This window comes from Lynx rufus, unplaced genomic scaffold (genome assembly GCF_022079265.1).
Source record: "Lynx rufus isolate CCGP_SWC_20201006 ecotype Redwood Valley unplaced genomic scaffold, mLynRuf1.p SCAF_10, whole genome shotgun sequence".
Lineage (NCBI taxonomy): Eukaryota > Metazoa > Chordata > Mammalia > Carnivora > Felidae > Lynx > Lynx rufus.
Window position 1 is genome coordinate 46,381,123 of NW_025814824.1, and position 24,241 is coordinate 46,405,363.

The window sequence follows — 24,241 nt, forward strand, 5'->3', positions numbered from 1 at the left end:
AGCGGATCTCCAGCCTTCCGGCCACCTCCTACCTCCTCCCAGTCTCCAGGAGGCCGCGGCGTCCCTGGCGCTGTGTGGCTGCGCGTCCGCGCTGGCTCGGCCTCTGGGCTTGCGGGTCTGGCCCGGGGCCGGACGCAACACACGGTTCCGGACGCAACACACGGTTCCGGGCAAGGGGCACAGAGGATAGATGCCCCTCCCCACTTCCTCCCCTTTCTCTCCGTCTCCCTTTGCAGCCTAGTAAGAACGGATGAAGACAGTATTTTTATTCCGTTACTTCATTAAGTAACGTCTCTGCTTCTCACGGAAAGACCTCGGTGTCTGGCCTTCAGTTCCCTTGAAAGAAAACCCGGGGCTGAAGTAGATGGGGCTTTTCAAACGGATTGAGTCCCTGGGAATGAAAAAGGTTCCTCAGGGGGCGCTGTTTAAAGTGAACTAAACAAGCAAAACCAAAACAACAAAACACTCTCCCCTTCCCCCCAAAAACATAACCACCACTCCCCCCCCACACACAGCAGTAACAAAAACTCCTTGTAAAATCGTTGAAGCAGACAATCTTTCAGTATGTTTTCAGCGCTAATGCGCCATGCTTTTAAGCATTTTTGTTCATTTCCTTTACAATACATCACTTGCCTTTGTTTTCATCTGTAATGTTTTTCAAAAATAGGCAATTTTACCTCAACAATTCCTTTATATACATTTAATAACTTGTGTACATTATATCCATGAGCTGATTAAAGCAGCTTACATAAAAGATCAGTATTACACAAATTCTGTTGCAGAGAAAATTCTGGAACCTAGACCAAAGATTAGAGTTTTAGTCCCAGGTGTGCCACTGTTTTGTTTAGTCTTGGGCAATTCGCTTCGCCTCACTTTTGATCTCTGAAGAATGAACTAGTAGACCTGAATGAAATCCAGGTGTCTTTCCTGTTTTGAGTTTTCAGGACACCCACGCTGACTGGCTGGCGAACTGACTGTAGTCAGATCCCGGCTAGACTATAGGTTTAACTGCCTAGGATGGTGTCTTGGGTCCGTCCCAATTAGGGGTTTCCCCCCTTGGGGCTTTGGCCACTCCTTTCTTCATTGGCCTTATCAGTAGGAAGCAGCCTGAGTCATTTGCTGACGAGTTAGGGCTGCTTCCTGATGCCATCTGAACCTAAGTCCCATGAAGGAACCCAAGGTCACACCTCATTAAAAGAAGAACACGCTAAGACCATGTTTATGGTAAGCCACTCTTTATAATAGGCTAGTCTGCTAAGTCTGCTAACTATTACTGGGAACAAAACTGTAGGTTTAGTGCCAAAAAGTTAAATCAAGTGAAATAGGATGCAAAACAGGAGGTCGCCTGGAGTGAACAAAGGTGTACAACTCTCCTTATATGGTCAACTGTCTTAGATGAAAAAAAAAATGTTCACTTAGTTATTCTCAAGGAGGTTAGAAGAAGCATTAATGACAAACCTTTGACTTAACTCGTAGATCAGAGATCTTCCTGAATAACTTGTATCTAATCTAGGAAAAGTTTGTTGAAGCAAAAGATAGATGTGTTTTCCACATTAAGACTACTCTATTTACAAGTTAATTTCCTAAATAGTTTCTTTGGTGACATAGATATAGACAGAGTTTTATGTCTTCTAGCATTCTGACATTTTTGCTATCCCCAAACCCAGTAAACTCATATCAACAGCTTATTTCTGTTTCAAATGATAAAATAAGGTTCTTTAAGGATTTTAATAAGTTATTTGCCAAAGTAGGAATTTGATTTGATTTTAAAGTATTAAAGGTTGAAGGTCTTTATATACCTTTCAAAAAAACATGGAGAGCATTTGGAGATCTTTAATCATTAGTAATGGCTATTCATTTTAAAAGTTAATTAAAAAGTTTTAATTTGAGCAGTTAAATGAAGTCTGGTGTCAAGGAAACTAGGATGTTTGGTTCCCTTATTGAGGAATGGTATTTGAGATTAATATCTGGGCACTAGGGGTGTTCATTACTACTGTGATAGCCTTTAAGCCATTTTGTGAATAGAATTCTATTGACAGCATCTATATGTATACACACACCATACATATACACATATATAAATTATGAAAATACAGGCTATATGTAAATACATATGCACATACATAAATACATAATAATGTGCACATACACATGCACATAGAAACATATATATACATATATACATATGTATGTATATATGTAGACATATATACATATGTATGTATATGTGTGTGTGTGTATATATATACATATATATATGTGTGTGTGTGTGTATATATATATATATATATATATATATATATATATATGAAATCTTGGGCACTTGGGTGGCTCAGTCGGTTGAGCATCTGACTCTTGATTTTGGATCGGGTCCTGATCCCAGGGTTGTGAGATTGAGCCCCCTGTTGGGCTCTGTGCTGAGTGTGGAGCCTGCTTGTTGAGATTTTCTCTCTCACACGTTGCCTTCCCCGGCTTGTGCACATGTGCATGTGCTCTTTCTCTCTCTCTCTCAGAATAAAACAATTAAAAACAAAAACAGATACGGGGCGCCTGGGTGGCGCAGTCGGTTAAGCGTCCGACTTCAGCCAGGTCACGATCTCGCGGTCCGGGAGTTCGAGCCCCGCGTCGGGCTCTGGGCTGATGGCTCCGAGCCTGGAGCCTGTTTCCGATTCTGTGTCTCCCTCTCTCTCTGCCCCTCCCCCGTTCATGCTCTGTCTCTCTCTGTCCCAAAAATAAATAAAAACGTTGAAAAAAAAATTAAAAAAAAAAAACAAAAAAAAACAGATATCTGGAGTCCACACTGATACTACCAATTCAGTTGTATCCTTCAGGGTTTTTGCCTTCCTTGTTTCGTATCAGTTTGCCCATTCTTCCCAGTGAGAAAACCATGGTTCTCAACAATCTCAATGCATTACTTTATTCGCTAAATCCTATAACAGATATAAAATAATTCCAGAAATTTTTTGCCCATGCAATTAGAAAACAAACCTGTTAATAAGAATTTAGAATGTGTTTGCTGTTCTCCACTCCCTACTTTATGCTGGGCCCAAGGCCAAGAGTCAGATACTGTGGTCATTAGGGACTTGGGCTAGTTCTTTCACTGTTGTTCCATCACTGTAATATTATGGGCCTTTTTTTTTTTTTTTTTGGAAATAACATTGGATTCATTTGTTTCACTTTGCTTTGTTTGTTTTTTCTTTTTTATCCCCTTTTTATATTTATGTTTATTCTTTGAGTATGTAATTACATGATTTCAAGTCATAACTATAAAAATAAGAATTCTCAGGGAAATGTCACTGCCTTGCATATTCCTTCCACCCGGTTCCCCTACTCTTTGTAGGTAACCATGGGCATTGTTTTCAGGTTTCTCGTTTATTGTTTTTTTTTTTTTGTAAAGATATGCAGGTATATGTATAACTCGTTACACAAAAGGTAGTATAATATATATGATGTTATGCATTGTGCTGTCGGTCACTTCATGATGTCTTTGGGAAGTTGTTTCAAATGAGTTCATAGTGATATTCCTCATTCTCTTTTATAATTGCATGGAAGTTAGAAAGCAGCAATCAGCTAGAGATTCAGAGAGAGAGAGAGGCACAGAGAGACGGGGGGTGGGGGGAGGCTACTGCTGGATGTTGTATTTGGTAGGGAAAGATGAGTAAGAAACATTTTTTGGGAAATTTTTCCCTGGGTTGTGAGGTGTATTTCCTTGCATTTTCCAACCCTTGAGAAAACTTCAGAGAAGGCCACTTTTCACGTATATTGGGCATGTCACTTTGCTGAAGTAGATTTGAAAGTGTAACAAGAAGGTGCCGCCTGGGTGGCTCAGTCAGATGAGAGGTCCACTCTTGATTTCGGCTCAGGTCATGATCCAGGGGTCACAGGATCAGGCCCTGCTGAGTGTGGTGCCTGCTTAAGACTGACTCTCTCTCTCTCTCTCTCTCTCTCTCCCCCTTTGCCTCTCTCTAAAATAAAACAACAAACAAATAACAAAAATATACCTTGAAAGTGTAACAAGAACGTTGATTTTATTTTAGTTACAGGGAAAAAAATCAATGATATCATACAGTGGATCATTTAAAAGTCCTGTTTCAACTGTGGCTAATGATATAAATCTTTCCAGGTGTGGCTGGGATGTATGAAAAGAAACAGTAGATGTCCAAATCCCCGTCGTCTGGGGATTTGAAGGCTCGTCCTAGATAGGGAGATTTCTCACTCAAGGCGGTGGCAACTGTACAATTAGTGTGGAGAGCACAGCCACAGAATCATCATGGCATAAACATTTCAGTGACAGCCTGGAATCCGGAGGGTTAGATCCTGACGTCAGAGCTGGGTTATTGTGCCAGAATCTGAGAACTAGAGATGAAAGGCCCAAACATCTCAAGAGTAAACAGGGAGGGACTTGGGATGATCTTCCAGCTAGAACAAGTGCGGCTGTTCCCAGCTTCTTTTGAAGTTCTGGCCGGGGTGTGGTGGGTCAGCTGAGTGTAATGAACTCGAAGCACAAACGTGTAGACATCCGAGGACTAAGAATGCCATACGAAAGGTCCAGAGAGGGAGTTAAAGTGAGTAAAATATCAGTGTGAAGGGAAAATATTTGAATTTCATTTCTGTATTTTGGAAAAAGATCTAAGACAATGTGATCACGTAGCCTTTTGTTTGTTTATTTATTTATTTATTTATTTATTTATTTATTTAATTTTTCACGCCGCCTTTTAAACACAGCATGGAATACCAAACTCAGACAAACATCTCAAGACTAATTGCATTTTAAACATCGGGTAGTAAATGTAAGCAATTTGCTTCCTCAAGAGGTTGAAAGTATGCCCGGTTCCCAGCAGAAATTTTTAGATGAGTGAATTGGAAATAACTAGGAAAGTAGAGGCATTGAAGTGACTTTTTTTTTCTTCTGTAAGACAGGAGGTAAGAGTTTATAGCTTGATAGATTGCAAAACGCATCTTCTACTTCTTCTTTCTCTCTTTACTCTTTTCCTCTTTCACTATTAAATTTGTGACAAACATCTATATAAAAACTTGGAAGCTGGGGTTCCTGGTGGCTCAGACAGTTCAGTGTCCGGCTCTTGATTTCGGCTCAGTTTGTGATCTTGTGGTTTCGTGAGGCACGTCGGGCTCTGTGCTGACAGTGCAGAACCTGCTTGGGATTCTCTCTCTCTCTCTGCCCCTCCCCCACCTCTCTCTCTCTCTCTCTCTCTCTCTCTCAATAAGGAAATAAACTTAAAAAAAGAAGCAGAGGGGCGCCTGGGTGGCGCAGTCGGTTGAGCGTCCGACTTCAGCCAGGTCACGATCTCGCGGTCCGTGAGTTCGAGCCCTGCGTCGGGCTCTGGGCTGATGGCTCAGAGCCTGGAGCCTGTTTCCGATTCTGTGTCTCCCTCTCTCTCTGCCCCTCCCCCGTTCATGCTCTGTCTCTCTCTGTCCCAAAAATAAATAAACGTTGAAAAAAAAATTAAAAAAAAAAGAAGCAGAGAATACAATAATAGTTTCTAGGGGCTGGGGGCTGGGGAAAAGGAGGAGTGATTGTTCCAAGATTCAGTTATGTCGTACATAAGTTATAGAGATCTGCTGTAGAACACAGTACCTGTAGTTAACAAAACGATACACAATGATCGCACGCTTCAAAATTTGTTAAGAGGGCACACCTCATGGTAGGTGTTCTGACTACAAAAAAAAAAAAAAATCAAAACCAAACCAAAACAAACCCAAAACAAAGAAAAACCCAAAGGAACACAAGGAAACTAGGAGGTGTTGAAGGTGTTAATTATGGTGAGGATACCACAAGGTGTTTACATCTGCCTGAACTCATCAAATTGCACGTTCAACATGTGCAGTTCTTTGTATATCAATTGTACCTAATAAAGCTGTTAAAAGTAACAATGAAAACATAAGGCTCATTGATATAACTGTACAGAAATAAACATGCCCCCATATATGGGCTGGACACCTCCCCTAGCACATTGCTAACTTCAGTGATTGTATCTTTCATTTCTAGGAGTTTTACTTTTAAACAAATCTGCCTGGCCATTTTTATAAATCTCGTTCCCTTTTATGTATTTTTGTACTAATTTCTTTCTTTGAAATATTTATTAGACTTAATACTTTCGACTACTTGTTAACATTTATTATTTCTATGGATTTTTCATCCGTAGTGGCTGGTTTCGTTGTGTGTAGACACCATGTGCCTTGCCACGTTATCTGTGGAAACGCTTCGAAGATGGAGTTTAAAGAGCTGTCCTGTAGAAAGAATTTATATTTACTGCTGTCAGGTGCTGGTGGGGTAGGGAGTGGGCCACAGGACAGAGGCACCAGCAAACCAAGAATCTTTTCATCTAAATTTTCACCTTTTTATTTTTTAAGGTTTACACAGGTACTGAGACCAGAAGGTCCTAAATCTGTGTGAGTGCAGAATTATGGCTACTAGCTTTCTGGATATTTATTCTCCAACCAGATCTAAGGATGAGACAAGGAAGTATCTCCATGCCCCTTTGAAAGTGTGATCTTTGGGGAATCCAAGCTTTAGGGTTCTTCCCCCATCTTTTTGGTACCCTGATCCTGGGTCCAATGTGAGTAGTGTGGCAGGTGCCCAGGAGAGGAATGTTGTCTCAAGCACTTGCTTATCTTTCTGCATGTGTGTTTTCTCATTGTTTCTGGCCTTTGGGGATTTCCCTGATACGCTTGCATGTTTAGCCATGCATTACATTAAAAACAATTACTTTATATGTTACTTTTGTGTGTGTGTGTGTGAATGGGGGGTATTCTCTCCTGGGAGGATTTCTTTGGACACCTAAGGCATTGTATTGTCAGATTCAGTTCTGATTGATTTTCTACCTTGTTTCATCTTTACAAGAATACCACAAAATAGCTATTATGTCCCCCTTTATAATAAATATAGAAAAGGGAATCAGCAAGAGCAGCTGATTGCTTGCTGAAGATTATATACGTCAGGAGCACAACTGGGATTTAATGCTGTGTCGGCCAGGCCATGAAAGCTCTTTCCTGCCCTGGATTTTTACTGCCCTGGATTTTTTTTTTTCCTGGGCTTTGATATAGCATTATATCATGCGCATTATACCAGAGATTTTTGCCTGTTTCACCCCCTCGTGCACACCTCCATATAAAGCAAAGCCGGCACATAGGAGAAGGTCGATAAGTACTCATCAGATCAACAAGTAAGGGACTTTTTATGCTACCATATAAGCATCATGATAATTCTGTGGCTGTGTAATGTATCATTGCATTGATTAATTGGGGCAGTGCATTTTTAACTAAGATTCTGTAACAGCAGTCATGTAAGTGCAAAAATCCTCAGAAACTGGTCAATTATTTTATTTTCTGGTGCTGTTTCTGTCCCATGGTGCCCCAGTCCTTTTCAGTGCTTTTACTGTTTCTTTTTTCTTTTTTCTTTTCTTTTCTTTCTTTTTTCTTTTCTCTTCCTCTTTCTTTCTTTCTTTCTTTCTTTCTTTCTTTCTTTCTTTCTTTTCTTTCTTTCAACAAGTCACATCTCAGGAGATGTCTGCATTTCAACTGTGTGTATGGAGCCGGTGCGCACCCTGTTCCTGGTTGTGAGAGCTCTGGAGATACTTTCCCTTTCATCTACGAACTGTTCTTCTCAGAGATTAGTCACGACAGCAACGTGATCTTAGGCATTTCTTCTGCTGTGCAGCTGACTGTGAAGCCAAGTAAAAGGGCAAACTATTTATAAATCAAGCGGTTACAGGTGCAGAGAATAGATAAGAGTTTAGCTTTGTCCAGGTTGGGAGACCATTCTTACTGAATTTCCTTGTTTAGGGTATGGGAGGGCAGACTCAAATTTAGAGTCAGGGTTAGGGTTTTTTCAAAGAGCCTGTTCCAGAGCTGAACTTACTCCCACCTAAGCTGCTTGCAAAGTCTGCCACTGTCAGAGTCTCTATTGTTGGTTGATTTTCTTTTCATTTAACAACTGTTTACTAAGTAGCTGCTATAAGCTAACACCATGATAGGAGGTGATAAATTTGGCAAGGAAAACAACAAATTCAGTAATATATAAGAATACTTTCTCTGGCTTATAAATGTGAAAAGAGCTAGGTGTGCACCCGGAAGGGAGCCGTTCCCTCTCCAGTGGCCAAGTATGGCTCCACAGACCCGCCTTCTACTTGAGACAGCCCTTGCCTTCCCCAGTTATCCCCAAATGGCTTTGCCAGACTCAATCTTTCTCAACATTTTTCTCTTTCTCCATCCTTTTCCCACCCAATTTGGATTTGTAGCTGTTACTTGTTAACAGGTATTATTAATATTTATAATATAATATTACTAATTATCATCTACAATTAAGCCTCCTTGATTTCAGGGTGCCTGGCTGACTCAGTTGGTACAGCATCTGACTCTTGATCTCAGGGTTGTTAGATCAAGCCCCGCACTGGGCAGGAAGCCTACTTAAAAAAAAAAAAAAGTCGTTGATTTCTTCAGGAAGGGGAGGGACAGCTCTGGGTCTATCTCCTCCTCACTCCTTGGTGACTGTTTGTCTTAATTTAAGTCATTCCACACACATGCACCTGGGAAACATCTTTCCCAGTTTTGTCCCTGAAATTCTCTCTTTTCTATTTTGTTTAAGTCCCCCCCCCCAATTTTTTGAGGCCCACCTACTTTTTCTTATTGGCTTGTTTATGTAAATATATATACACATTGTACTCTTGCCTATCATGGCCTTTCTTGCCTCTCGAATTATAGAAATGTAGAATATGCCAGTCCTGGGTAAATTAGCTTTGTTTGGCCACATGTCCAGCACTTTTATCATAAATAACTTTGGTATGTTTTTTTTTTTAACGGTGTGTGTTGAAAATTCCTTTTCCCAATTTACTCTTTTGGGCTCAAGGCTCAGGTGTTATGTCTCTTCTTCCCCTGTATACAGAATTGGGCTCCAGAGGCTCCTTTTTAGACTTAAGATGTTAATTCACACAAAAATCACACTAAAGTGCTTATGTTCATAGAATAAATGTTGATTGGCCACAGGTTTAGTCTTTCTTTTTTCTTTCCTTTTTCATTTGCTTTTCCTGATTTCTCGCAATCCCATACCCATCCGTTCTTTATTTCTGTGACCAAAAAAAATCCAAAATATGTATGTTCCTGGCACATGGCAGGCACAGTGTGTACACAAACAAATAGGACAAGGAATCTACCATGGAAAATGGGTGAACATATGGTTTGAAATATCAAGAAATAAGAGCTGACTCTTTGCTATTTTTGTCCAATACGTATTTCATTGGGTTCGACTCTTTGAACCATCTATTACTTTGGGAGAAATTTGTTACGGATTTAGATTTTCTGCCTTGGAAGCCATAAGCTCCTGTGACAGACGTGTTGAATTTTGTATAAAGCTCGAGTAAGACACAGTATCTGTACTGAGGCTTACTGCTGTGCATTTGAGAAAATTGGTTTTTCAGTAAAGAAGCAACCTCCTGTCACCCTGACCCCAGGCAATGGGTTTTCAGATGTATTTAGGAAATCTGGTAATCCTTGCTGCCTCTTATCTCTGAGAGTGACTGAATTGAGTGGAATGAATATTTATTGAGAGCCCACAAAGAGGAGCCTCCCAGCCTCTGCATTAAGTTTGACACAGAGGTCGGCAGTAACAGGGCAAGGGCAGGGGCGGGCGGGCGTGGGGTGGGGGGAGCCATCAGAAGAGGCAGGAGTAAACTCGAGGAGGCAAGAGAATTCAGGAGTCTGTGGGGTCTATTTCAGGGTATAGTGGGAAAGCAAGTTGGTGGACTATTTCTGAAAAGGCTTGGAATACTTGGCTGGAAGTGGCAAGTTACATATGACCAACACAATTAGGCCTTGGCTTTCCACCCAGCAATGAGTCAGTGTCAGGTGAGGCTCTGACGTACTGAGGACGCTGTGCCAGCAAACACGTGCAACGCTGAAGCCCAGTCTCCATCTGATCTTTGGGTCCAATGTGACTGGGAGGGAGGAGCCTGAACTGTGATGCTCCCTGAAGTCTTCAGGCAGAGTTCTGTTCAGCAGGTTTTTTCCTGGGAGGTGTGAGGACCTGTGAGGGTCCATACCTGTCCAGGCTCCCATCCCGCATCACAAAACGTTCCTTCTCATGTTTTTATGGTGCTTCAAGAGACAAATGGAGTACAAAGGTCATGCAGATATTTTTTTTTTTCTCTCTCACTTTTGGAAATGACGTCTATGAGGGTAGGAAGTATGATTTCTCAGGTCCTTTGACCTCTTGGTTTCAATTCAGGATTGAAATCACTTGCAGAATTTTAAGACAATTCAAAGACAAAGTATAGTCTATTGCTTAGAAAACAAATGATGAGTTTAGGAGAAATTCTTTATTGATTCCACGGTCCCATTTTAAAGCTTTTGTTAAGGTGCTAGCAGTTATAGGCATATAGCTCTCGGAGGTCATCAATGGCTGTGCCTGGGTCAGTGATTTTCAAATCAGGGACTAATTGGGTGGGAGTAGGGATAAAGTGGTGTCAACGAGGGCATACTAATTGTGTCAATTTAGACACAATAAATCCTAAAATCCTAAAATAATTTAGGACACCATAAATCCTTTAATTCATGTCTTGCCCATTCTTTTAACAGATACATCTTAACCGTCTATTATGGGTACGAATTATTGTCAAGAGATGGAGAAGTATATAGTCTTGTGTGCCTCTTTGTCACGTGTCAATACTGGTAAGTTTCAAATTCTTTCTTTCTCTGAGATTGAAAGGTTTTCTCCTGTTTCTCTTCTACACATCTCCTTAAAATGAGAGTCTCTGTGTCCTTTGAGTATGTAATAAGCAAAGGAAAGTATATTTCTGACGCTTAACTATTGCAGAACAGTTTTGAACAAACTACTCAGGTAAAGTACCATAACAAATCATGCATATAAATAGAACAAAGTCTATTTATGAAACATGTCTCACACTTGTTTCCGTGTAGTATGTGTAACAAGGCAGAAGCTGTCCCCATTTTATAGATGGCGACTCAGAGATCGAGTAGCTTGTCTATAGCTTGTTAAATGGCAAAGCCTAGACTGGAAAGGGGAGTCTGGTGTTTTTCCCATTGCCTTATACTTCCTCCACAAATGTCAAGGGCAACTGGATACCGGCATTATTTTCAAAGTCCGATCAAAATGACTCTTGAACAATTGTGGCTGTTGTTTGAAATATTAAGTTGTTTTTTGGTATCCTTTCTCGATAAGAGAAGGGAAATATGACACCTAAATGTGGTTAAAGAAGACACGTACCTTAATCTGAAAAGACATCTGTACGTATTCTGATGACCTTGTAAATTGCATTAAATAAATTTTTGAGTTGTTATTTTATTTTTTTTAGGTTTGGGTTGCTTTTATGGATATAGCTTTTTCAAGCCTGCCATTGTGGACGTGTATTTTACTCTAAAATCTGTTTTTAGAAGAACTAGAACTTTTCCATATCGGTGTAGTAGCATTTATTGATTAGTCAGTACATGCCAGGCACTATTACATGTTACATTCTTAGGCTGTCCTAACAACCTTGTGAGAAAAATACTATTATTATTTTAATATTAATATAATGATTTTAATAGTTTAATATTATTTAATAATAATACCCTTCTTATTTTAATTATATTTTAATAAACTTTACTATTACCTTAATATTTAAATATTTTAACATTTAATAGATGAGAAGATCGAGGCACAGAAAAATTAAGTGACTTGCCCAAGGTTATACAGCTCGCAAGAATGAAAACTGGGGCTTGAATTTGGGCTGACTGGATTCAGAGCCCGTTTTTACCCACAGCATTTATAGAGCTTTTCCTTGGCATTGCTGTGAGGAGTGAGTGGCTGTTCATAGGGCACTTCGTAGCTTTGGTCTTCAGATTCTTTATTTGTGAAAAGAGATGGCACTAGATAATTTATTTATTGGGCTACTTAGCAGTAGTCCTTATTTAGGGATGTTCCCTATTTAATCCTCACTGTATGGACCTAGAATTCCAACCTTAAATATGGACAGTATTACCATTCTCTTCATTTTACATATGGGGAAATTAGGACTTAGGCCAAGTACCTGCAAAATGTGGCCTAGGTGGCGAAAGAACTGATTCAAACTCAAGATTCTAATCAATATATGTAACTGCCTTTCCCTTTTAAGGACTTGGGTGCCTTAAAATTCCATACCTTGAATCCTGGCTTTTTATTTCAAAGACATAATAATAATATGTTTGTTTCATAAAGCCATGAATTTATAGCTCTTCCAAGAAGTGACCTTAGTCTACAAATGGCTGCCAATGTTTGAGAACCATTGACATAGATAATAGCAGTCTTAACAATGAAACATTGTGCTATTAATATTATATTATTATTTTTTTGAGGAGTCACATGCGTAGCAAACAGGATGTAACCGGACATGTTAGGCAAGCTGTTGCTAACTCAGAAGACTAAAGGGGATTAAATTCTCATTATTACTCACAGTTAGTCCCCAAATATCTGTGTATGTTCAGTTTCTACAGTTTGGCAGGAAGTTTTAGAGAACCAAACAGCATGCCCTTCCGCCCCTGGCATATTCATAAGCTATTTTGGGGTGAGTCATCGGAATTCTGTGGTTTGTATATCCTGAAGGGAGAGAAGAGACCCTGTATGGTTAGCATTTATTTGAAACAGTTAGTTGGGGAAAAAAATTCTTTGATAAAAGGTCAGCATTAGGTAAACGATGCCTCCGGAAGGATCTCTCCGTTGTAAAGATTCAGCTCATATTTACGTCTCTGGGAATATCACACAACTTAAATATTCACACTGTGCGTATTTGCAGCTAGTGCACACAGCAGCCTGGGTCTGGAGTTTAGTTAGGGGTAATTAACGGAGAATTCACAACTTGAATTGTAAACTCAGGCTAAATGACTCTTCTTCTGTCCTTAGAATTCCTGCTCCCTGACGTCAAAGTAATGCTCAGAGTTGGATAGTGTTGTAGGTACATGAAAACAGAGGCCAAGCCAAACCTCTAAGGTCTGTCTGATATGACCAATATTATAATTGTGGATCATGATTTTTTTTTTAAACCATGTGAATTTTGTGAATCGCCTAATTTAATCATGGCATCTAACTGCTGGTGGATTCTGTAAATATTTTTGTGTATCCACCATGCAAAACATTTTTTTTAAAAAACTGTCGATTATGATTAAGTCACTTAAAGCAGTAAAAAATAAGTGGGTAAGAGTTAATTTTTCTCCTTGTAGCTACAAAGGAGCCTGAGGGGGAATTACAGTCTTTAAAAAATATTTTTCTTGTCTCATCAGGAAAGGAAACTGATCATTATTGGAAGAAGGAAGAAAATACAGGTTAGTTGGGTATTCATGGTAGGACTCCCAAAAGTCTCATAGAGGTGCCTGGCTGGCTCAGTTCGAAGAGCATGAGACTCTTAATCTTGGGTTGTGAGTTCAAGCCCCATGTTGGGCATGAAGTCTGCTGAAAAAAAAAATCTCATAAAGAGATTTAGACCTGAGGAGAGTATTACTTCCAGAATTGAAGTAAGCCTATGGCCTACAGCGCCAGTAGTCCCTATGACAGGGTTACCAAGGAAAGGAAGCGGTGACATTCGATGCTTGTGTTCAGTTATCCATGTGATTATGACCACCAGATTGGTGACTGTAGACATGGTGGACAACTTGGAACAGCCCTCATATTGGGCAAGTTAAAATATTGCCCTGTTTTCTGAAGAATAGAGAGACTACTGTTTGGTCCTTAAAATGGTTTTAGACGGAAACATAAATAGAGGATTACATAGCACTGAAATACATAATGAGTAAAAGCTCTCTTTAGTTTTCTCTCAGTTTTCTGATTATGTCAAGTAGGAAGTTTTAGTTCCACATTAGTAAGATTTAAGTTCTCCTTGGAGCAGGCGACCGCCTCTCTTTCCCTAGGCTTGAATAACTACTTATTCATAACCCTTCTTTGCACGCCTTATTTATTGTAAGTGAAACAGATTTTCACTTATTTATTATTCACTTATTTATTGTAAGTGTAAGTTACGTCTTATTTATTGTAAGTGAACAGATTTTCTACTTACATGGAGTAGACATTTTTAAAAAATGTATCCATATAAAAAGTGAGGTGATTGGAAAAAACATTAACTAAAAAATAATGCAAGTGGTTAGCTGAATAGGCAATGGGGGCTCATCGGAAGAGGTACCCAGCACATGAAACTTTTTAACTTTGGTAATTAAGAGGCAGATGGTTTTACAAATGAAAACAGAAACCTTAGTTTGATTAGGTCCTCACTGCTTGTCCTTCTCAGAGAATAGTCCACAGACCAGCGATGGTCGGTGAACTTTTGTCCACCTGGAAGGAAAGAAGTCCCGAAACTGCAAGTAATGACTTAGAAACTTTTATAGCCTATCGCCATTGTGTTGGCATTCAATCACACGAAATATTTTTCTAGTAACTTATTTTTATTGTATAGTATTTTACTTAAGCCCTAGTCTGGAATTGAGCAGAAAAGAAACATGATAAGTTTGGGAAGCACTGATGTAGAGTGTGTGTTTAGAACAAAAACATGACTAAGGAAAGTGGCAGTTTGATACTAAACGGTTATGATAAAGGAATATGTGCTGGTTTAAAGTACATGGTCTGCATGGAATCTAGAAGAATGAGAGTAAAGAGGCTAAGTCCATACGTAAGGAGCGGGACTGTCTCAATCCTTTCATATCCCCAGGATCCAGCACAGTGCCTGGGATGTAGTAAGCACTCTATATATATTTTGGGACGGATGAATGAATGAATGAGTAAATGAGGTGTTTGGCAGGTGGATCTAATGCCATTACCAGAGAGTATGCTCTATTACAGTGCAGGAGGGGTCCATTATGCTTTTCCAGGCATCTCAAAACACTATTCAGCTCTCTTTGTTCTGATTATATAAAAAGCAAGTCACCTTCTAAGTATTAATTAGGTTATCAATGTACCCTGACTCTAAGAAGCCTTAATGTAAAATATTTTTTAATTTCAGGACATACACCACAACAGGAAGGGTAGGTTGGGTTATGTTCAGTAATACCCCCAACATCTCAGGGGCTTAGCCCAACAATTATTTCTTTCTTTCTCACACACATGCCCAACAAAGGTTGACACAGGGCCTTGCTTGCTCCTTGTAGTCCTTTCTGTGCATCCATAATAACCATAGCAGGCAAATAACATCCTGCTTCTTCGAGCTTCAGCCTGGAAATGACACATTTCACTTCTATTTATATTTTCTTGGCTAAACTAAAGAGCATGTCTAATATCAATGGTGGTGGGAGGGAAGATAATCCTACCATGTATCAGGAAAGTGAAAAGCAGGAAACATTTTGTGGAGAGTGTTGCCATATGCACTCAGCTATTGTGAATGATATCCACAAGGGTTATTCCCTCTTTGGTTGATCTTCCGTGACTGCACCATCAGCACTGAGTTTCTGCCCTTTCAGATCTCTGGACTGAATCTTGAATGTGGTGACCCCGAGAATGCAGGGCTGTTTGTAACCTTTTGCTTCGGCCATCAGCTCACCTACTTTACTCTGTTCTGTTTTTTCTGTAATATTAATAGTGACCTCTGCCAGAGAATACCAACTCCTTGGGTTCAAATTCTTTCTCCACTGACCAAGCTTTTCTGTTGAATATGTCTTTCCATAAGAAGGCAGGCGATTGGCCTTAGACCTTGGTCAGGGAGTATTCTTCCAGTGAAATTTTAAAATGACTGTAAATATCAACATAAATATTCTTCTGTGGGATTGTTAGGCTGCGTCAGCTTCCAGGAGGCTGATCAATCCCAAGAAAATCAAGCGTATCAAGTTTCTAGATCTACAAACAAGAATGATGGTAGGTGCTAGGTCCCTAGTGATCTGCAGATTCTTTCTTTCTCTTTCTCTTTCTTTTCTTTTCTCTTTTCTTTTCTTTCTTCTTTCTTTTTTTCTTTCTTTCTTTCCCTTTCCTTTCCTTCCCTTCTCTTCAACTCCCTTCCCTTCCTTCCCTTCTTTCTCTTCCCTTCTTTCCTTCCTTCCTTCCTTCCTTCCTTCCTTCCTTCCTTCCTTCCTTCCATCTGTTTACCTAGCTATCTACTCTATCTGTATCTAGATTGGGCTAGAAAGGATATTTCTCAGATGCACGAAAACTTTTACTGTCTAAGGGAATAGAAAACATCTTCTTCCCTTAAAATATATTTACATAATTTACTTGCAAATTTACCAGGAAAGAGGATCTGCTTTTAAAAAGTGGCCTTTTTGCAGCTATTGCTAGCATTATTTGGACTTCTGAAATTAGTGGAACCTGAATGGTGAAATTTGACAGCATGCTTGAAAAGCCCATGGTTTTCAGAATTGTTGATAAAAATATCCATATCTGCCTCTGTCTACAGACGGATGACAGAGGGAGGTAGAGGTCTGAGACTTCTAAATGTGATCAGAAGAAACAGTCAAATATTACTGAGCTGCTTTCTCCAAAGCTGTTTTGACCAGACCTTCCCCTCAGCTGCCTGTACTGAATGCATGAATAGAATCGCTTCCAGATCTTTACAACATTGTGCTGGTGAATACAGACTAATTACCCAGTTGAATGGTAAGGAAGGAGGGATCTTTTATTACTCCTCAGTCAGCTGTTGCACATCTAGACATGTAGCTAATAATTTATTAGCCTCTAATTTTGGAGACTGGCTCTAGATGATAAGCCTCATAAAAAGCTAACAAGGAGATGCTCTTGATAAGGTGGTAAATCATTAAATAGAGAAATGACCAGTTGATTTATGATTTACTGGAATACTTTAGACTGTGAAAGATAAACCTCCATTTCTGTTTTGCAAGTGATATCCCTGCTATCCTTAAAAAAATTAAGCTTGGATTACAGAATGCAAAAAAAAAAAAAAAAGGCACATTTCCAGCCAATTTCAGACATCTTCAGCTAGAACAAATGCTCATTACTCGGTCCTATTTCCTCTCCTGAGCACATAGGTAGTTGGTTCAGAAATATTTATGCCAGTGTTTCCTTGGGAACTGATAAAAATGGTAGAATTTATGAAGATAAGTACACAGGGACAATGTGGAGATTTAACTGAATGTAACATTTTCATGCTGTTTCACTCACTATGATATATGATTCACCTTCTGAAACAATAGCATTTTTATGTGTGTAGTTGTATCCAGGTGAAAATAGATTGTTCCTAATGTTTTCCTTTATTTTATAATTAATTTTTTTTCTTTTTAAAAACAGATTTCATGAAAATAGTTGCTTCAACCTGTTATGGTCATTACAAAAATTACACGCATTGTACAATGGAATATTATTCGGCCCTTACAAAGAAAGAAATCCTGCCATTTGTGACAAATGGGTAAATCTGGAGAACATTATGCTAAATGTGGAAACATAAATACTGTATGATCTCACTTATATGTAGAATCTAAAATAGTTGAACTCATAGAAACACTGAGTAGAGCGGTGATTGCCAGGTAATTGGGGGCAGAGGGGATAGAGGAAATGGGAGACAATTTGGTTAAATGTTACAAAGTTTCAGGTATGCAAGATGAATAAGTTCTGGAGATCTAAGGTACAGCACAGTGACTATAGTTAACAATACTTCATTGTGTACTTTTATACCTATAATTTGCTAGGAGGGTAGATGATAAGTGTTCATCACAAATTAAAAAGAAGGTACCAAATTAATTTGTTTAATTTAAACAAATTAAAAGTAATATGTTAATTACTTGATTGTGGTGATCATTTCACAATGTATATGTATATTAAAACATCAAGTTGTGCACCTTACATATATACAATTTTGACTTGTCAATTATGTCTCAGTAAAACTGAAGAGGAAAAAATAATCTAACTAATCTTCCTGCAAGCTGACTTTTTAAAGAACTCAGCTAGGGACATCTCGCAATATAACAACATCTAGGGGGCTTTTTTAAATAAACATTTTTTAAATTTAAATTTTAGGTAGCCATCATACAGTGCAATATTGGTTTCAGGAGTAGAATTCAGTGATTTGTCACCTACATACAACACCCAGTGCTCATCACAACAAGTGTCTCCTTAATACCTTAATACCCTCCTTAATACCCATCACCCATCTAGCCCATCTCCCACCCACCTCCCTCCATCAACCCTTAGTTTGTTTTCTATTGTTAAGAGTGTCTTGTGGTTTATTTCCCTCTCTCCTCTTCTCCCACCACATTTCCATATGTTCATCTGTTTTGTTTCTTAAATTCTGCATATGAGTGAAATCATGTGGTATTTGTCTTTCTCTGTTCGACTTATCTTATTTAGCATAATACCTTCTAGCGCCATCTACCTTGTTGCAAATGGCAAGATTTTATTCTTTTTGATGACTGAGTAATATTCCTATATATATATATATATATATATATATATATATATATATACACACACACACACACACCCCACATCTTCTTTATCCATTCATCAGTCGATATACATTTGGGCTCTCTTTATAGTTTGGCTATTGTTGATAATGCTGCTATGAACATAGAGGTGCACATACCCCTTCAAATCTGTATTTTTGTATCTTTTGGGTAAATACCTAATAGTGTAATTGCTGGATCATAGGGTAGTTCTATTTTTAGTTTTTTGAGGAACCTCCGTACTGTTCTCTAAAGGGGCTACACCAATGTGCATTCCCACCAACAGTGCAAGAGGGTTCCTCTTTCTCCACATCCTTGACAACCCCTTTTGTTTCTTGTGTTGTTAATTTTAGCCATTCTGACAGGTGTGAGAGGACAATTTTTTAAAATTACCTCAGAAAAATGCAGGCAGCAACAAGAATGTAATAAACAGTTACATGCAATATTTTTTAACTTTTATGACTCAAATCCATTCAGATATTTATTTGACAATTACTGATGAGGTCCCTGCTAAATTCTAGAATGTAAAGTTATTAAACACACATAGCTTTTGTCTTTATCAGAGTTGCAGTCTAGTATTAACTTTATTCTAATTTTCATTATGATTTTTCTTAATCTTTTGATTGTTTAATAAATTATGTTTATGACTTTTCCCAAATCTATTTTCTTGTAATATTTGTTTTTACTTATTCCAAATATAATTGCATTGAACAAATAGAATATGGTTTGAAGTATACTGACTGAAATTTACTGAAAATCTTTTTATGGTATGATATGTGGTCAGCTTTCATCAATGTTCCACGTATGCTTGAAAAGAATATGTTCTCTGATCATAATGTGTGCAGGGTTTAATTTGTCTCCATTACATAAATTATTAGTTGTGTTTGTTCAAATATTATTTATTCCCATGATTATAATAGTTTGCTTTATCTATTAATTGTGTAGAAGGTGTGTTAAAATTCCCCCCATTTATGGTGCATTTGTCAACTTCCCCTTGCAACTTCGTTAATTTTTTGGCTTTGTATGTTAGGAGGCCATGTTAATAGCTACATACGGGTTTATAATTTTTATATCATTCTGACTAATTGAACTAGTCAAACTCTAGGTGACTGCAGCATTGGCTGACAGCAAGACTGAAACCTCCTGTGAGACCCTGAACTCCTGTGAGATGCTGAACTACTCAGGTGAGCAGCTCTCAGATTCCTGACACCAAAACTGAAACTTCCCTCTGAAACCATGAGAAACAACTGTTTGTTGTTTTTGCTGTTTTATTTTTTAAAGTTTATTTATTTATTTTGAGAAAGAGACAGCTTGAGTTGGGAGGCAGAGAGGGAGAGAGAGAGAGAATCCCAACCAGGTTCTGTGCTGTGCTGTGCAGAGCCCAATGTGGGGCTTGAACTCACAAAACTGTGAAATCGTGACCTGAGCTGAAACCAAGAGTTGGTTGGTTAACCAACTGAGCCACCCAGGCACCCCTGTTTGTTGTTTTTAAGCAGCTGAATTTTAGGGTAATTTGTTACATGGTTATTGATAACTAACACAATCCAATTTTCTCTATTTTCTCTTTCTGGAACTCTAATTGGACAACTGTTAGCCTTTTTTTCATTCTATCCTCCACATCTCTTAACATATATTTTCCAACTTTCTGTCTCTTTGTGAAGTATTAAGCATAATTTACTGAAATCCAGCTTCTAGTTTACCAGTTTTCTTTGGCTTATTCTCATCTGCTATTTAAATAATCTAGTGAGTTTTTAATTGTGGCAATTAGATTTTCACTCTTGGAAGTTATGTTTATTTCCTTTTTTTCACATATTTTTGCTCCTTTTTGCAAACATCTTATTCCTCATATTTGGCCAATCATAATTGTTTCAGAATACTGAGGATACTTGGATGAAGATGCCCAAAGTTCCAGAAAAGATCTCGTGTTTCATTTTGACAAGATCCTGGAGTGTTACCAACCTAGAGGCACATTTAATTAAATATATTTGCTTTCATGTTCCAGAGCTTCCCAGAGGTACAAATTAAACCTCCCACCCTGGCTTTCCTGATGGGAAACATAGAATTTCAAAATTCATCAGGGAGATATTTTCTTCACTGAGCAAAGGACTGACACAGGCAGGTTATAAGTGACATTTGCTCACCTTCTAGTGCATGCTGATGAAGCACCACGAGGGCTGTTTCCAATGCCTCTGTATCTTCAAGAAGACTGGGTCGATCCTGTTCATCAGGGCAATTCCTGGAGCTGGTTTCTGCAGGTACTCTAGAAGAAATGCCCACTGGGTTTGCTCGCTCTTTCTTCCTTCCTTTCTTTCTTTCTTTCTTTCTTCCTTTCTTCCTTTCTTCCTTTCTCTTTCTTTCTTTCTTTCTTTCTTTCTTTCTTTCTTTCTCTTTCTTTCTTTCTTTCTTTCTTTCTTTCTTTCTTTCTTTCTTTCTTTCTTTCTTTCTTTTTTATAGGGCATGCAAGGAATAGCTCTGACTCTTATCAAGAATGACCAAGGACTCTGGCTGAACTTCCTGAGCACATGAAATCCACCATTCTTAAAACATATGCAGATAGTGGCTCATCACAATTTTGTATTTCATTTCACATATATCATTGGAACATAAGTTCAAAAATTACTATTATTGGTATCAGTTTTATTTTCAAGACCTACAGGCTTCAAGCACTTTAGAGAGTAGTCTGTTGGCTGAAAGAAAATGTCTCTTTATAAAGTGGCTTTTGTTTAATGATTCTTAAGCTTTATAAGGCAGACCCAGAGGTACTTACCAAGACCTAGTGTAGCAAACTAGTGCTTCTTAAACTATTTACGGTGAAGGATATTTTTCTTAACCAATTCTTTTTTGCATTCCTCCATTTTAAGTTTATGACCTCATTTTCTTCTCTCTCTTGGTTTGTAACTTAAAGGGGACAGAGTTTATCAGGTATTGACTTAATTTATTGTTTCTCTTGTTTTTCCCCTTCCCAAGTATAGGCATCAAGAGCAATAAATCTCCTCTACGTACTACATTGGCAGCATCCCTGTAGACTCTCGTAATTTTTTCTGTTGCATCTTAAATGTCTCCCCAACCAAAAGTTTATTTAAGAAGAATTTACTCTCCTAAATGCAATAAGAAAAAGAGCTGAAAAAGAGGTACAACTAGAGGAAGGAAATGGCATACGATAAAATGATCAGTTGTTGATATTATGATATTACACCCAAGATAATCAAATGAAAATTAGTCAACACTTAGTTAAAGTGAAGAGATGTAAAATAAATATTACCAAAATGATTCCTTTCGTCCTTTATACTAAGAATTAGAAAACAAAACAGTAGGCAGACCCTATACATGATAACAACTATAAAAATAAATCATCCTAAAATTAGTTTACCAATAAATATGCAGAAAGTATATGAAAACTACAAAATTTACTACAAGTTATAAAAAGACAATGGGGCACCTGGGTGGCTTAGTTGGTTAAGCTTCCTCCTTCAGCTCGGGTCATGATCTCACAGCTTGTGAGTTTGAGCCCCACGTTGGGCTCTGTGCTGACAGCTCAGAGCCTGGAGCTTGCTTTGGATTCTGTGTGGAGACACAGACACTCTCTCTGCCCCTTCCCTGCTTGTGCTCTGTTTCTCTCTCTCAAAAATAAATAAACATAAAAAAAATAAAAATAAAAAGACAGGAAAATAAATAGACATATCATGCTCATGCGTGAAAAGACTCAATGTTGTAAAGATGTGTATGTTTTCCTGTTAGTTTATATGCTTAGTGTAATGTCAGTCAGAATCTCAATGGAACAGTTTGGAAAATATGCCCAAATGATTCTGAAACTCATCTGGGGAAATAAATGGCAATAATTTGTCCTACTTCTCTTCCTGGTGGGGGTGGAGGTCTGGGCTGGGTGAGGAGTAGAGATGGGAGGAAGGTGAGGTGGTGGTCTAGGTGTAGAGGACCAGCCATCACCGGGGTTGTCTTGAGGCCCACTTGAAAAATGGACAAGGGCAACTCCTGGACAAGATTTTGGGCACTTCCCACTGAGAAATGAGTGCATTTTGGTCATTCAACAAATATTCCTTGAACATCAGGCGTGATTCTAGGAACCAGGGATGGAGCAGTGGGCAAAACAAAGTCCCGTCCTTGGGAAAACTTAGGTTTTATTTGGACAAGGGTGACAGTCGACTTGGGTTTCGCTGGATGATTTTTCAGCCTTATGAGGGAGACCTGGAGACACCTACCAAGATCCTAATGGACTAAATTAAAGATTCTTGAACTGTTTGTCTTGAAGAACCGGTTGTTTTTATTTCCAATCCAATGCAGACATACTTTTGGACATATAGAATCTTTTGCTTGGATGATATGGGACTACTAAAAGTTTTTACACACTCTCAATTTTTGTCTTTATCTCACCCAGAGGCCCTTGGGCAACACTGAGTAGCACTGAAATAAAAGACCTCAGAAAATGTCTTGTGGATAGGCTTTCCTAAAGACAAGCCAGTTTCTAATGCAACTTGGCTATGGCAGTCCATTTTCCTTCATTCCATTGGCATTTCCCAGTTGTTCCCCTTCATTCACACAAGAGTACTCAGATTTATAAAAGTTACAGTCCCTCTACCCTTCAAACCTGGTCACCATGGCAGGGGCATGAAAGATGCCAAGTCAGCCTGGGAAATGAATGGGAGTCCAGGCTCTGAACTGGATGGTCTTGGGTTCAAATTTTGGACATTTGCCTGCTAGCTCTGCACCCATGGATATTTTGAATGAGTTACGGAGTCTACTGGGAGAGAATATGGATAATCTTCTAAATGAGAGAAAGGCAAAAACAGGGGATGGTCAAAACACATGTTTCTCTCCTTTGTATAATGAGAAATATTAGGTGTTTTCATTTCTGAAGGTCTGAAAATTAATAAATGGTCTAATTTCCCATCTTAAATTCTAATTCAGTTTTTCCTAATACCCAGGTCCCTCGGGCTCTCAGGCATGCTCAGGGCCTCAGGCAAATTACGTCAGAGGAAATTGCTGTTCACTTCAAGGAAAGTTTCAGATCTTTCTGAGAAACAGCTTTCCTGTTAAGGACACAATAATGATATATGGTGGTGATACCATTGCAATGTATAAATGTATCAAATTAACACACTGTGCACCTTAAACTAACATATGTCAATTATACCTCAATTAAAAAATTATATACACGTTTTAGGGTTATTGAGAGTATTAGATTAATCAATGTTTGTAGAGCCCCTAACCCAGAGCCAGGAGTATTTGAAGCACTTGATAAACATTAGCTGTTATCTTAGAAACAAGAGTTGAAAAAGTAGTTACTGGTTTGCATGTATGATTTACTTTTACATCTAGAGTTTCTAAATTCAGGATTCCCCTATACACTTCCCAAAAAGTATTTCCTTAATTCCTTTTCCCTTCTGATTCTCATACAAAAAGAAAAGGCGAACCGGTATAGGATTGTTTCTTTGCGGTTTAGTCAACATTTAAGTTTTGAATTAGCCTCTGTGGACCCCACTTTCTCTTTCCCTTATGGCTTGCACTTAGAATTTAGTTACAGGTCCTCTTAGGCTTTAAGGAGATAAAGAAGACATGTCCCTGAAAGGCAACCTGGGGCCACTGAGGTGCTTGACAGGAGGAATGCTTTGAGGAGCCAGAGAGCCAGCTTCTGTAAGCAAACAGGGTGCCCTTTCATAGGAGTCTCAGCTCTTTCTGGACCCAAATAAGGTCATTTCAGTTTTCCTCTCCAGGCAGAAGCAAGCCCAGTCTGTGGCCATTCATCACTTCGTTTGGAAATTGTTTTGGACTCTCAGATACAACTATGTCTGAAATCAAGATTAAGGCTTGTGAATCTTTGGTGAATAAGATGGAAGCGAGTGGTGAAAATTCCCCGACCTACCTTGAAAGGTTA

The 24,241-nt window shown here is 38.7% G+C and overlaps 2 long non-coding RNA genes across 8 annotated transcripts in view; one reads left to right on the top strand and one right to left on the bottom strand.

The window, feature by feature from the left end:
* The first annotated feature begins 1,115 nt into the window (after window positions 1–1,115).
* LOC124501076 (uncharacterized) overlaps window positions 1,116–24,241 on the top strand; it is a 52,931-nt gene continuing 29,805 nt past the window's right edge. Inside the window, exons 1-9 of one of the 7 annotated variants that reach the window (XR_006959699.1) lie at window positions 1,116–1,224; window positions 10,591–10,683; window positions 13,267–13,308; window positions 15,737–15,817; window positions 16,353–16,552; window positions 19,457–19,535; window positions 20,224–20,365; window positions 20,500–20,606; window positions 21,319–21,786. This is a non-coding gene — a long non-coding RNA (uncharacterized LOC124501076). Of the gene's footprint in view, window positions 1,225–10,590; window positions 10,684–13,266; window positions 13,309–15,736; window positions 15,818–16,352; window positions 16,553–17,200; window positions 17,328–19,445; window positions 19,536–20,223; window positions 20,366–20,499; window positions 20,607–21,318; window positions 21,787–24,241 lie in introns of those variants that run through there. The other 6 variants (XR_006959701.1, XR_006959695.1, XR_006959696.1 and 3 more) reach the window with 6 other exon arrangements.
* Window positions 7,318–20,581, bottom strand: LOC124501099 (uncharacterized). Its single transcript, XR_006959705.1, has 2 exons — window positions 20,493–20,581; window positions 7,318–7,682 (listed from the first exon to the last, which is right to left on the bottom strand). It is a non-coding gene; the product is annotated as an uncharacterized LOC124501099 (long non-coding RNA).